The 13,418-nt window shown below is 42.8% G+C and overlaps 4 non-coding genes across 4 annotated transcripts; all 4 read right to left on the bottom strand.

Moving 5' to 3' along the window:
- Positions 1-514: 514 nt before the first annotated feature.
- LOC129848946 (U1 spliceosomal RNA) lies at positions 515-678 on the bottom strand. Its single transcript, XR_008758597.1, has one exon. It is a non-coding gene; the product is annotated as a U1 spliceosomal RNA (small nuclear RNA).
- A 4,031-nt stretch (positions 679-4,709) lies between these two features.
- Positions 4,710-4,873, bottom strand: LOC129848945 (U1 spliceosomal RNA). The gene has a single exon (XR_008758596.1). It is a non-coding gene; the product is annotated as a U1 spliceosomal RNA (small nuclear RNA).
- A 4,029-nt stretch (positions 4,874-8,902) lies between these two features.
- On the bottom strand, positions 8,903-9,066 carry LOC129848948 (U1 spliceosomal RNA). Its single transcript, XR_008758599.1, has one exon. It is a non-coding gene; the product is annotated as a U1 spliceosomal RNA (small nuclear RNA).
- Positions 9,067-12,996: 3,930 nt separating this feature from the next.
- On the bottom strand, positions 12,997-13,160 carry LOC129848947 (U1 spliceosomal RNA). The gene has a single exon (XR_008758598.1). It is a non-coding gene; the product is annotated as a U1 spliceosomal RNA (small nuclear RNA).
- Positions 13,161-13,418: the final 258 nt, after the last annotated feature.

Raw genomic sequence — 13,418 nt, 5'->3', positions numbered from 1 at the left:
TTTTGATCAATATGTTACAATGAGCAGTAATCTATTGTTGTCAATTAATATTGCAAGTCAGCTAAGATCAAATTCTTATTTACATTGACTGCATACCCCGGACAAACCTGACGACGCTGGTCCAATTGTGCGCCGCCCTATGGGACTCCCAATCACGGCCGGATGTGATGCAGCCGGTTTATTGTGGCCTTATATTACAAACTGTCCAATAAATGACTTAATTATCTAGCAAATATAACCTCAATCCAGATGACCTTTTCCTTGACATAATCAGGACATGACAGGCATAATCAGCAGTGGTACAATAACAGATCACACACATTGTTGTTTTCAGAAGACAAAATGTATCTCTGAGGCCTTGGTTGCCTTTTAAACAGAGCCTACATTCTATATAGCCATTCATCAGATACGAAAATGGAAATGTTGACAAATCTCCTTCTCAATAGGAAAATCATCAGAACTCACCTGACATAACAATTTAAAACAGCTCAAACATTATTTGTAACATGAAGATCAGGGGAGAGCGCGAACGCAGTCCCCCACTACCATAAATTATGCAATCGAGATTTCCACATTTGAGAAATTCGCAGGGGTCAGCACAGCCGGAGTGCAATGGCTGAGCCTCGCCCTGGGTGAACCGCCTTCTTGATCACGGTGTCTCCCTTGCCAGGTAAGTATGAGTTGTACACGTTGGTAGAGAGCCACTGATTCCAGGACAACGGTGTTTGACTCGAGGTTACCACTTCTACTTCTGATAATATCACATCATATCGACCAGGGTTTAATGACATTTATGAATACAGTTGAGGACAAAGCGGTGGAAAAGCGATGCACTTTGTTTTACTATATTATATCACTGTCTGACTGTTTTCCCATCATGCAACAAGGTAGAAATTCTATACACATTGATTTTTTTTGTCTAAATGTCTGTCTGATTACACACAAGTAGGCGACGTACCAAAATGCTGAAATCACGTTCGTGCACACACAGCCAACCAAATGACACCAACTATTTCTGGTGTTTTGTAGCGTTCCAGACGTTGTAGGAATAGTTTCATCACGCTTGTTTTCTGCTCTCAGTAAAATATGATTCCACCATCGACCACAGGGAAGCAACGACCCTCAGACATGGAGGAGAAACAGTCGCCTACTACTTCATCAACAACAAGACACACTAGTAGCTACTAGGGGTGTGCTGACATGGACATACTCGTATTTGTAATTTATCATAGTAGCAGGCTGCAGGACTCTAAATGATGATCCTATGATCAGACCAGAAACATGCCAGGAAAAGAGAGAGGATGAAATGATGAAGCCAGCGGAGGAAGAACTATAGCTTCACTCTATCCAATCAGAGCAGCAGGATCAACCTACAGCCCGCCCTTCTCTTTACAAATCAAATCAAGTTAATTTTATATAGCCCTTCGTACATCAGCTAATATCTCGAAGTGCTGTACAGAAACCCAGCCTAAAACCCCAAACAGCAAGCAATGTAGGTGTAGAAGCACGGTGGCTAGGAAAAACTCCCTAGAAAGGCCAAAACCTAGGAAGAAACCTAGAGAGGAACCAGGCTATGAGGGGTGGCCAGTCCTCTTCTGGCTGTGCAGGGTGGAGATTATAACAGAACATGGCCAAGATGTTCAAATGTTCATAAATGACCAGCATGGTCAAATAATAATAATCAGGAGTAAATGTCAGTTGGCTTTTCATAGCCGATCATTAAGAGTATCTCTACCGCTCCTGCGGTCTCTAGAGAGTTGAAAACAGCAGGTCTGGGACAGGTAGCACGTCCGGTGGACAGGTCAGGGTTCCATAGCCGCAGGCAGAACAGTTGAAACTGGAACAGCAGCAAGGCCAGGTGGACTGGGGACAGCACAGACACGGAAACTAGCCAGGTGATTTATTTAGATCACGCACATGACTGAGAGATTCTTGCTGGCACCCGAAAAAAAATATGTTTATTCCGATCACAGATTATTACAAAAAAGACTTAGATCATAATCGTATCAAGAAAATTGCCCATATCAGGTACGATCCTCGTTTTGTCTGACTACTCCACACACCTCTAGTAGCTACAGTAACAGAGACGTTAATAATGAACACATTGTTCTATCTGTGGTAATAGGACGTGGGAGAAACGTTTTTCTTAACAGTAAGTGTTACACGTATTGATGCATACGACATGCACATACTGAAATCACAGTCACAAATAGCTTGACTGAGTGGTTGTTTTGGCCTCAATAGCTGAGCTTTTATTTAATTATCTTTATTTAACCTTTATTTAACTAGGCAACAAATTATTTATTTACATTGACGGCCTACACCGGCCAAACCTGGACAACGCTGGGCCAATTGAATAGGCTACTACAACTCATAGTTTGTCGTACTTTTCAGACAGGTGATCTATTACAAATTATAAACTGGGTGGTTTGAGCCCTGAATGCAGATTGACAAAAACATATAATTTTACTGTTCTAATTTAGTTGGTAACCAGTTTCTAATAGCAATAATGTACTTCTGGGGTTGTGGTATATGGCCAATGTTAGATTGACCCCTATCCACAAGAAGGGCAGGAAAACAGACCTGTATCTATGTTGAGTATGCAGTCTAAGGTGCTGGAAGAAGACATTTATGAATAGATGGATGAATATACTGGCAAGAATACTCTTATCAGAACTACAGTCTGGTTTTAGAAAGACCCACTCCACTGACATCTTTGTTTTGACTGACTTCATCAGGAAATAAATGGACCAGGGAAATGTCTGTGGTATGGTAATGGTTGACCAGGGAAATGTCTGTGGCATGGTAATGGATGACCAGGGAAATGTCTGTGGCATGGTAATGGTTGACCAGGGAAATGTCTGTGGCATGTAATGGATGACCAGGGAAAAGTATGTTGGCATGGTAATGGTTGACCAGGGAAATGTCTGTGAAATGGTTGGCCAGGGAAATGTCTGTGGCATGGTAATGGATGACCAGGGAAATGTCTGTGGTATGGTAATGTTTGACCAGGGAAATGTCTGTGGAATGGTAATGTTTGACCAGGGAAATGTCTGTGGAATTGTAATGGTTGGCCAGGGAAATGTCTGTGGCATGGTACTGGATGACCAGGGAAATGTCTGTGGAATGGTAATGGATGACCAGGGAAATGTCTGTGGTATGGTAATGTTTGACCAGGGAAATGTCTGTGGAATGGTAATGTTTGACCAGGGAAATGTCTGTGGAATGGTAATGTTTGACCAGGGAAATGTCTGTGGCATGGTAATGGATGACCAGGGAAATGTCTGTGGTATGGTAATGGTTGACCAGGGAAATGTCTGTGGAATGATTGACCAGGGAAATGTCTGTGGCATGGTAATGGTTGACCAGGGAAATGTCTACAGCATGGTAATGGTTGACAAGGGAAATGTCTGTGGAATGGTTGACCAGGGAAATGTCTGCAGCATGGTTATGGTTGACCAGGGAAATGTATGTTGTCATGGTAATGGTTGACAAGGGAAATGTCTGTGGCATGGTAATGGTTGACCAGGGAAATGTATGTGACATGGTAATGGATGACCAGGGAAATGTCTGTGGTATAGTAATGGTTGACCAGGGAATGTCTGTGGAATGATTGACCAGGGAACTGTCTGTGGCATGGTAATGGTTGACAAGGGAAATGTCTGTGGCATGGTAATGGTTGACCAGGGAAATGTCTGCAGCATGGTAATGGTTGACCAGGGAAATGTCTGTTGTCATGGTTGACCAGGGAAATGTCTGTGGCATGGTAATGGTTGACCAGGGAAATGTCTGTGGTATGGTAATGGTTGACCAGGAAAATGTCTGTGGAATGATTGACCAGGGAACTGTCTGTGGCATGGTAATGGTTGACAAGGGAAATGTCTGTGGCATGGTAATGGTTGACCAGGGAACTGTCTGTGGCATGGTAATGGTTGACAAGGGAAATGTCTGTGGCATGGTAATGGTTGACAAGGGAAATGTCTGTGGCATGGTAATGGTTGACCAGGGAAATATCTGTGGCATGGTTGACCAGGGAACTGTCTGTGGCATGGTAATGGTTGACCAGGGAAATGTCTGTGGCATGGTAATGGTTGACCAGGGAAATGTATGTTGTCATGGTAATGGTTGACCAGGGAAATGTCTGTCAAAGCTAATGTGATTATCCAAGTCATTCAATCAATTTCCTCCCTCTTAATTTTGATCAATATGTTACAATGAGCAGTAATCTATTGTTGTCAATTAATATTGCAAGTCAGCTAAGATCAAATTCTTATTTACATTGACTGCATACCCCGGACAAACCTGACGACGCTGGTCCAATTGTGCGCCGCCCTATGGGACTCCCAATCACGGCCGGATGTGATGCAGCCGGTTTATTGTGGCCTTATATTACAAACTGTCCAATAAATGACTTAATTATCTAGCAAATATAACCTCAATCCAGATGACCTTTTCCTTGACATAATCAGGACATGACAGGCATAATCAGCAGTGGTACAATAACAGATCACACACATTGTTGTTTTCAGAAGACAAAATGTATCTCTGAGGCCTTGGTTGCCTTTTAAACAGAGCCTACATTCTATATAGCCATTCATCAGATACGAAAATGGAAATGTTGACAAATCTCCTTCTCAATAGGAAAATCATCAGAACTCACCTGACATAACAATTTAAAACAGCTCAAACATTATTTGTAACATGAAGATCAGGGGAGAGCGCGAACGCAGTCCCCCACTACCATAAATTATGCAATCGAGATTTCCACATTTGAGAAATTCGCAGGGGTCAGCACAGCCGGAGTGCAATGGCTGAGCCTCGCCCTGGGTGAACCGCCTTCTTGATCACGGTGTCTCCCTTGCCAGGTAAGTATGAGTTGTACACGTTGGTAGAGAGCCACTGATTCCAGGACAACGGTGTTTGACTCGCGGTTACCACTTCTACTTCTGATAATATCACATCATATCGACCAGGGTTTAATGACATTTATGAATACAGTTGAGGACAAAGCGGTGGAAAAGAGATGCACTTTGTTTTACTATATTATATCACTGTCTGACTGTTTTCCCATCATGCAACAAGGTAGAAATTCTATACACATTGATTTTTTTTGTCTAAATGTCTGTCTGATTACACACAAGTAGGCGACGTACCAAAATGCTGAAATCACGTTCGTGCACACACAGCCAACCAAATGACACCAACTATTTCTGGTGTTTTGTAGCGTTCCAGACGTTGTAGGAATAGTTTCATCACGCTTGTTTTCTGCTCTCAGTAAAATATGATTCCACCATCGACCACAGGGAAGCAACGACCCTCAGACATGGAGGAGAAACAGTCGCCTACTACTTCATCAACAACAAGACACACTAGTAGCTACTAGGGGTGTGCTGACATGGACATACTCGTATTTGTAATTTATCATAGTAGCAGGCTGCAGGACTCTAAATGATGATCCTATGATCAGACCAGAAACATGCCAGGAAAAGAGAGAGGATGAAATGATGAAGCCAGCGGAGGAAGAACTATAGCTTCACTCTATCCAATCAGAGCAGCAGGATCAACCTACAGCCCGCCCTTCTCTTTACAAATCAAATCAAGTTAATTTTATATAGCCCTTCGTACATCAGCTAATATCTCGAAGTGCTGTACAGAAACCCAGCCTAAAACCCCAAACAGCAAGCAATGTAGGTGTAGAAGCACGGTGGCTAGGAAAAACTCCCTAGAAAGGCCAAAACCTAGGAAGAAACCTAGAGAGGAACCAGGCTATGAGGGGTGGCCAGTCCTCTTCTGGCTGTGCAGGGTGGAGATTATAACAGAACATGGCCAAGATGTTCAAATGTTCATAAATGACCAGCATGGTCAAATAATAATAATCAGGAGTAAATGTCAGTTGGCTTTTCATAGCCGATCATTAAGAGTATCTCTACCGCTCCTGCGGTCTCTAGAGAGTTGAAAACAGCAGGTCTGGGACAGGTAGCACGTCCGGTGGACAGGTCAGGGTTCCATAGCCGCAGGCAGAACAGTTGAAACTGGAACAGCAGCAAGGCCAGGTGGACTGGGGACAGCACAGACACGGAAACTAGCCAGGTGATTTATTTAGATCACGCACATGACTGAGAGATTCTTGCTGGCACCCGAAAAAAAATGTTTATTCCGATCACAGATTATTACAAAAAAGACTTAGATCATAATCGTATCAAGAAAATTGCCCATATCAGGTACGATCCTCGTTTTGTCTGACTACTCCACACACCTCTAGTAGCTACAGTAACAGAGACGTTAATAATGAACACATTGTTCTATCTGTGGTAATAGGACGTGGGAGAAACGTTTTTCTTAACAGTAAGTGTTACACGTATTGATGCATACGACATGCACATACTGAAATCACAGTCACAAATAGCTTGACTGAGTGGTTGTTTTGGCCTCAATAGCTGAGCTTTTATTTAATTATCTTTATTTAACCTTTATTTAACTAGGCAACAAATTATTTATTTACATTGACGGCCTACACCGGCCAAACCTGGACAACGCTGGGCCAATTGAATAGGCTACTACAACTCATAGTTTGTCGTACTTTTCAGACAGGTGATCTATTACAAATTATAAACTGGGTGGTTTGAGCCCTGAATGCAGATTGACAAAAACATATAATTTTACTGTTCTAATTTAGTTGGTAACCAGTTTCTAATAGCAATAATGTACTTCTGGGGTTGTGGTATATGGCCAATGTTAGATTGACCCCTATCCACAAGAAGGGCAGGAAAACAGACCTGTATCTATGTTGAGTATGCAGTCTAAGGTGCTGGAAGAAGTCATTTATGAATAGATGGATGAATATACTGGCAAGAATACTCTTATCAGAACTACAGTCTGGTTTTAGAAAGACCCACTCCACTGACATCTTTGTTTTGACTGACTTCATCAGGAAATAAATGGACCAGGGAAATGTCTGTGGTATGGTAATGGTTGACCAGGGAAATGTCTGTGGCATGGTAATGGATGACCAGGGAAATGTCTGTGGCATGGTAATGGTTGACCAGGGAAATGTCTGTGGCATGTAATGGATGACCAGGGAAAAGTATGTTGGCATGGTAATGGTTGACCAGGGAAATGTCTGTGAAATGGTTGGCCAGGGAAATGTCTGTGGCATGGTAATGGATGACCAGGGAAATGTCTGTGGTATGGTAATGTTTGACCAGGGAAATGTCTGTGGAATGGTAATGTTTGACCAGGGAAATGTCTGTGGAATTGTAATGGTTGGCCAGGGAAATGTCTGTGGCATGGTACTGGATGACCAGGGAAATGTCTGTGGAATGGTAATGGATGACCAGGGAAATGTCTGTGGTATGGTAATGTTTGACCAGGGAAATGTCTGTGGAATGGTAATGTTTGACCAGGGAAATGTCTGTGGAATGGTAATGTTTGACCAGGGAAATGTCTGTGGCATGGTAATGGATGACCAGGGAAATGTCTGTGGTATGGTAATGGTTGACCAGGGAAATGTCTGTGGAATGATTGACCAGGGAAATGTCTGTGGCATGGTAATGGTTGACCAGGGAAATGTCTACAGCATGGTAATGGTTGACAAGGGAAATGTCTGTGGAATGGTTGACCAGGGAAATGTCTGCAGCATGGTTATGGTTGACCAGGGAAATGTATGTTGTCATGGTAATGGTTGACAAGGGAAATGTCTGTGGCATGGTAATGGTTGACCAGGGAAATGTATGTGACATGGTAATGGATGACCAGGGAAATGTCTGTGGTATAGTAATGGTTGACCAGGGAATGTCTGTGGAATGATTGACCAGGGAACTGTCTGTGGCATGGTAATGGTTGACAAGGGAAATGTCTGTGGCATGGTAATGGTTGACCAGGGAAATGTCTGCAGCATGGTAATGGTTGACCAGGGAAATGTCTGTTGTCATGGTTGACCAGGGAAATGTCTGTGGCATGGTAATGGTTGACCAGGGAAATGTCTGTGGTATGGTAATGGTTGACCAGGAAAATGTCTGTGGAATGATTGACCAGGGAACTGTCTGTGGCATGGTAATGGTTGACAAGGGAAATGTCTGTGGCATGGTAATGGTTGACCAGGGAACTGTCTGTGGCATGGTAATGGTTGACAAGGGAAATGTCTGTGGCATGGTAATGGTTGACAAGGGAAATGTCTGTGGCATGGTAATGGTTGACCAGGGAAATATCTGTGGCATGGTTGACCAGGGAACTGTCTGTGGCATGGTAATGGTTGACCAGGGAAATGTCTGTGGCATGGTAATGGTTGACCAGGGAAATGTATGTTGTCATGGTAATGGTTGACCAGGGAAATGTCTGTCAAAGCTAATGTGATTATCCAAGTCATTCAATCAATTTCCTCCCTCTTAATTTTGATCAATATGTTACAATGAGCAGTAATCTATTGTTGTCAATTAATATTGCAAGTCAGCTAAGATCAAATTCTTATTTACATTGACTGCATACCCCGGACAAACCTGACGACGCTGGTCCAATTGTGCGCCGCCCTATGGGACTCCCAATCACGGCCGGATGTGATGCAGCCGGTTTATTGTGGCCTTATATTACAAACTGTCCAATAAATGACTTAATTATCTAGCAAATATAACCTCAATCCAGATGACCTTTTCCTTGACATAATCAGGACATGACAGGCATAATCAGCAGTGGTACAATAACAGATCACACACATTGTTGTTTTCAGAAGACAAAATGTATCTCTGAGGCCTTGGTTGCCTTTTAAACAGAGCCTACATTCTATATAGCCATTCATCAGATACGAAAATGGAAATGTTGACAAATCTCCTTCTCAATAGGAAAATCATCAGAACTCACCTGACATAACAATTTAAAACAGCTCAAACATTATTTTTAACATGAAGATCAGGGGAGAGCGCGAACGCAGTCCCCCACTACCATAAATTATGCAATCGAGATTTCCACATTTGAGAAATTCGCAGGGGTCAGCACAGCCGGAGTGCAATGGCTGAGCCTCGCCCTGGGTGAACCGCCTTTTTGATCACGGTGTCTCCCTTGCCAGGTAAGTAAGAGTTGTACACGTTGGTAGAGAGCCACTGATTCCAGGACAACGGTGTTTGACTCGCGGTTACCACTTCTACTTCTGATAATATCACATCATATCGACCAGGGTTTAATGACATTTATGAATACAGTTGAGGACAAAGCGGTGGAAAAGAGATGCACTTTGTTTTACTATATTATATCACTGTCTGACTGTTTTCCCATCATGCAACAAGGTAGAAATTCTATACACATTGATTTTTTTTGTCTAAATGTCTGTCTGATTACACACAAGTAGGCGACGTACCAAAATGCTGAAATCACGTTCGTGCACACACAGCCAACCAAATGACACCAACTATTTCTGGTGTTTTGTAGCGTTCCAGACGTTGTAGGAATAGTTTCATCACGCTTGTTTTCTGCTCTCAGTAAAATATGATTCCACCATCGACCACAGGGAAGCAACGACCCTCAGACATGGAGGAGAAACAGTCGCCTACTACTTCATCAACAACAAGACACACTAGTAGCTACTAGGGGTGTGCTGACATGGACATACTCGTATTTGTAATTTATCATAGTAGCAGGCTGCAGGACTCTAAATGATGATCCTATGATCAGACCAGAAACATGCCAGGAAAAGAGAGAGGATGAAATGATGAAGCCAGCGGAGGAAGAACTATAGCTTCACTCTATCCAATCAGAGCAGCAGGATCAACCTACAGCCCGCCCTTCTCTTTACAAATCAAATCAAGTTAATTTTATATAGCCCTTCGTACATCAGCTAATATCTCGAAGTGCTGTACAGAAACCCAGCCTAAAACCCCAAACAGCAAGCAATGTAGGTGTAGAAGCACGGTGGCTAGGAAAAACTCCCTAGAAAGGCCAAAACCTAGGAAGAAACCTAGAGAGGAACCAGGCTATGAGGGGTGGCCAGTCCTCTTCTGGCTGTGCAGGGTGGAGATTATAACAGAACATGGCCAAGATGTTCAAATGTTCATAAATGACCAGCATGGTCAAATAATAATAATCAGGAGTAAATGTCAGTTGGCTTTTCATAGCCGATCATTAAGAGTATCTCTACCGCTCCTGCGGTCTCTAGAGAGTTGAAAACAGCAGGTCTGGGACAGGTAGCACGTCCGGTGGACAGGTCAGGGTTCCATAGCCGCAGGCAGAACAGTTGAAACTGGAACAGCAGCAAGGCCAGGTGGACTGGGGACAGCACAGACACGGAAACTAGCCAGGTGATTTATTTAGATCACGCACATGACTGAGAGATTCTTGCTGGCACCCGAAAAAAAATGTTTATTCCGATCACAGATTATTACAAAAAAGACTTAGATCATAATCGTATCAAGAAAATTGCCCATATCAGGTACGATCCTCGTTTTGTCTGACTACTCCACACACCTCTAGTAGCTACAGTAACAGAGACGTTAATAATGAACACATTGTTCTATCTGTGGTAATAGGACGTGGGAGAAACGTTTTTCTTAACAGTAAGTGTTACACGTATTGATGCATACGACATGCACATACTGAAATCACAGTCACAAATAGCTTGACTGAGTGGTTGTTTTGGCCTCAATAGCTGAGCTTTTATTTAATTATCTTTATTTAACCTTTATTTAACTAGGCAACAAATTATTTATTTACATTGACGGCCTACACCGGCCAAACCTGGACAACGCTGGGCCAATTGAATAGGCTACTACAACTCATAGTTTGTCGTACTTTTCAGACAGGTGATCTATTACAAATTATAAACTGGGTGGTTTGAGCCCTGAATGCAGATTGACAAAAACATATAATTTTACTGTTCTAATTTAGTTGGTAACCAGTTTCTAATAGCAATAATGTACTTCTGGGGTTGTGGTATATGGCCAATGTTAGATTGACCCCTATCCACAAGAAGGGCAGGAAAACAGACCTGTATCTATGTTGAGTATGCAGTCTAAGGTGCTGGAAGAAGTCATTTATGAATAGATGGATGAATATACTGGCAAGAATACTCTTATCAGAACTACAGTCTGGTTTTAGAAAGACCCACTCCACTGACATCTTTGTTTTGACTGACTTCATCAGGAAATAAATGGACCAGGGAAATGTCTGTGGTATGGTAATGGTTGACCAGGGAAATGTCTGTGGCATGGTAATGGATGACCAGGGAAATGTCTGTGGCATGGTAATGGTTGACCAGGGAAATGTCTGTGGCATGTAATGGATGACCAGGGAAAAGTATGTTGGCATGGTAATGGTTGACCAGGGAAATGTCTGTGAAATGGTTGGCCAGGGAAATGTCTGTGGCATGGTAATGGATGACCAGGGAAATGTCTGTGGTATGGTAATGTTTGACCAGGGAAATGTCTGTGGAATGGTAATGTTTGACCAGGGAAATGTCTGTGGAATTGTAATGGTTGGCCAGGGAAATGTCTGTGGCATGGTACTGGATGACCAGGGAAATGTCTGTGGAATGGTAATGGATGACCAGGGAAATGTCTGTGGTATGGTAATGTTTGACCAGGGAAATGTCTGTGGAATGGTAATGTTTGACCAGGGAAATGTCTGTGGAATGGTAATGTTTGACCAGGGAAATGTCTGTGGCATGGTAATGGATGACCAGGGAAATGTCTGTGGTATGGTAATGGTTGACCAGGGAAATGTCTGTGGAATGATTGACCAGGGAAATGTCTGTGGCATGGTAATGGTTGACCAGGGAAATGTCTACAGCATGGTAATGGTTGACAAGGGAAATGTCTGTGGAATGGTTGACCAGGGAAATGTCTGCAGCATGGTTATGGTTGACCAGGGAAATGTATGTTGTCATGGTAATGGTTGACAAGGGAAATGTCTGTGGCATGGTAATGGTTGACCAAGGAAATGTATGTGACATGGTAATGGATGACCAGGGAAATGTCTGTGGTATAGTAATGGTTGACCAGGGAATGTCTGTGGAATGATTGACCAGGGAACTGTCTGTGGCATGGTAATGGTTGACAAGGGAAATGTCTGTGGCATGGTAATGGTTGACCAGGGAAATGTCTGCAGCATGGTAATGGTTGACCAGGGAAATGTCTGTTGTCATGGTTGACCAGGGAAATGTCTGTGGCATGGTAATGGTTGACCAGGGAAATGTCTGTGGTATGGTAATGGTTGACCAGGAAAATGTCTGTGGAATGATTGACCAGGGAACTGTCTGTGGTATGGTAATGGTTGACAAGGGAAATGTCTGTGGCATGGTAATGGTTGACCAGGGAAATATCTGTGGCATGGTTGACCAGGGAACTGTCTGTGGCATGGTAATGGTTGACCAGGGAAATGTCTGTGGCATGGTAATGGTTGACCAGGGAAATGTATGTTGTCATGGTAATGGTTGACCAGGGAAATGTCTGTCAAAGCTAATGTGATTATCCAAGTCATTCAATCAATTTCCTCCCTCTTAATTTTGATCAATATGTTACAATGAGCAGTAATCTATTGTTGTCAATTAATATTGCAAGTCAGCTAAGATCAAATTCTTATTTACATTGACTGCATACCCCGGACAAACCTGACGACGCTGGTCCAATTGTGCGCCGCCCTATGGGACTCCCAATCACGGCCGGATGTGATGCAGCCGGTTTATTGTGGCCTTATATTACAAACTGTCCAATAAATGACTTAATTATCTAGCAAATATAACCTCAATCCAGATGACCTTTTCCTTGACATAATCAGGACATGACAGGCATAATCAGCAGTGGTACAATAACAGATCACACACATTGTTGTTTTCAGAAGACAAAATGTATCTCTGAGGCCTTGGTTGCCTTTTAAACAGAGCCTACATTCTATATAGCCATTCATCAGATACGAAAATGGAAATGTTGACAAATCTCCTTCTCAATAGGAAAATCATCAGAACTCACCTGACATAACAATTTAAAACAGCTCAAACATTATTTTTAACATGAAGATCAGGGGAGAGCGCGAACGCAGTCCCCCACTACCATAAATTATGCAATCGAGATTTCCACATTTGAGAAATTCGCAGGGGTCAGCACAGCCGGAGTGCAATGGCTGAGCCTCGCCCTGGGTGAACCGCCTTCTTGATCACGGTGTCTCCCTTGCCAGGTAAGTAAGAGTTGTACACGTTGGTAGAGAGCCACTGATTCCAGGACAACGGTGTTTGACTCGCGGTTACCACTTCTACTTCTGATAATATCACATCATATCGACCAGGGTTTAATGACATTTATGAATACAGTTGAGGACAAAGCGGTGGAAAAGAGATGCACTTTGTTTTACTATATTATATCACTGTCTGACTGTTTTCCCATCATGCAACAAGGTAGAAATTCTATACACATTGATTTTTTTTGTCTAAATGTCTGTCTGAT

The sequence above is a fragment of the Salvelinus fontinalis genome, unplaced genomic scaffold (genome assembly GCF_029448725.1).
Source record: "Salvelinus fontinalis isolate EN_2023a unplaced genomic scaffold, ASM2944872v1 scaffold_1289, whole genome shotgun sequence".
Lineage (NCBI taxonomy): Eukaryota > Metazoa > Chordata > Actinopteri > Salmoniformes > Salmonidae > Salvelinus > Salvelinus fontinalis.
Note: the sequence above shows the minus strand (reverse complement) of the source record. Positions and strands in the feature narration are given on the sequence as shown.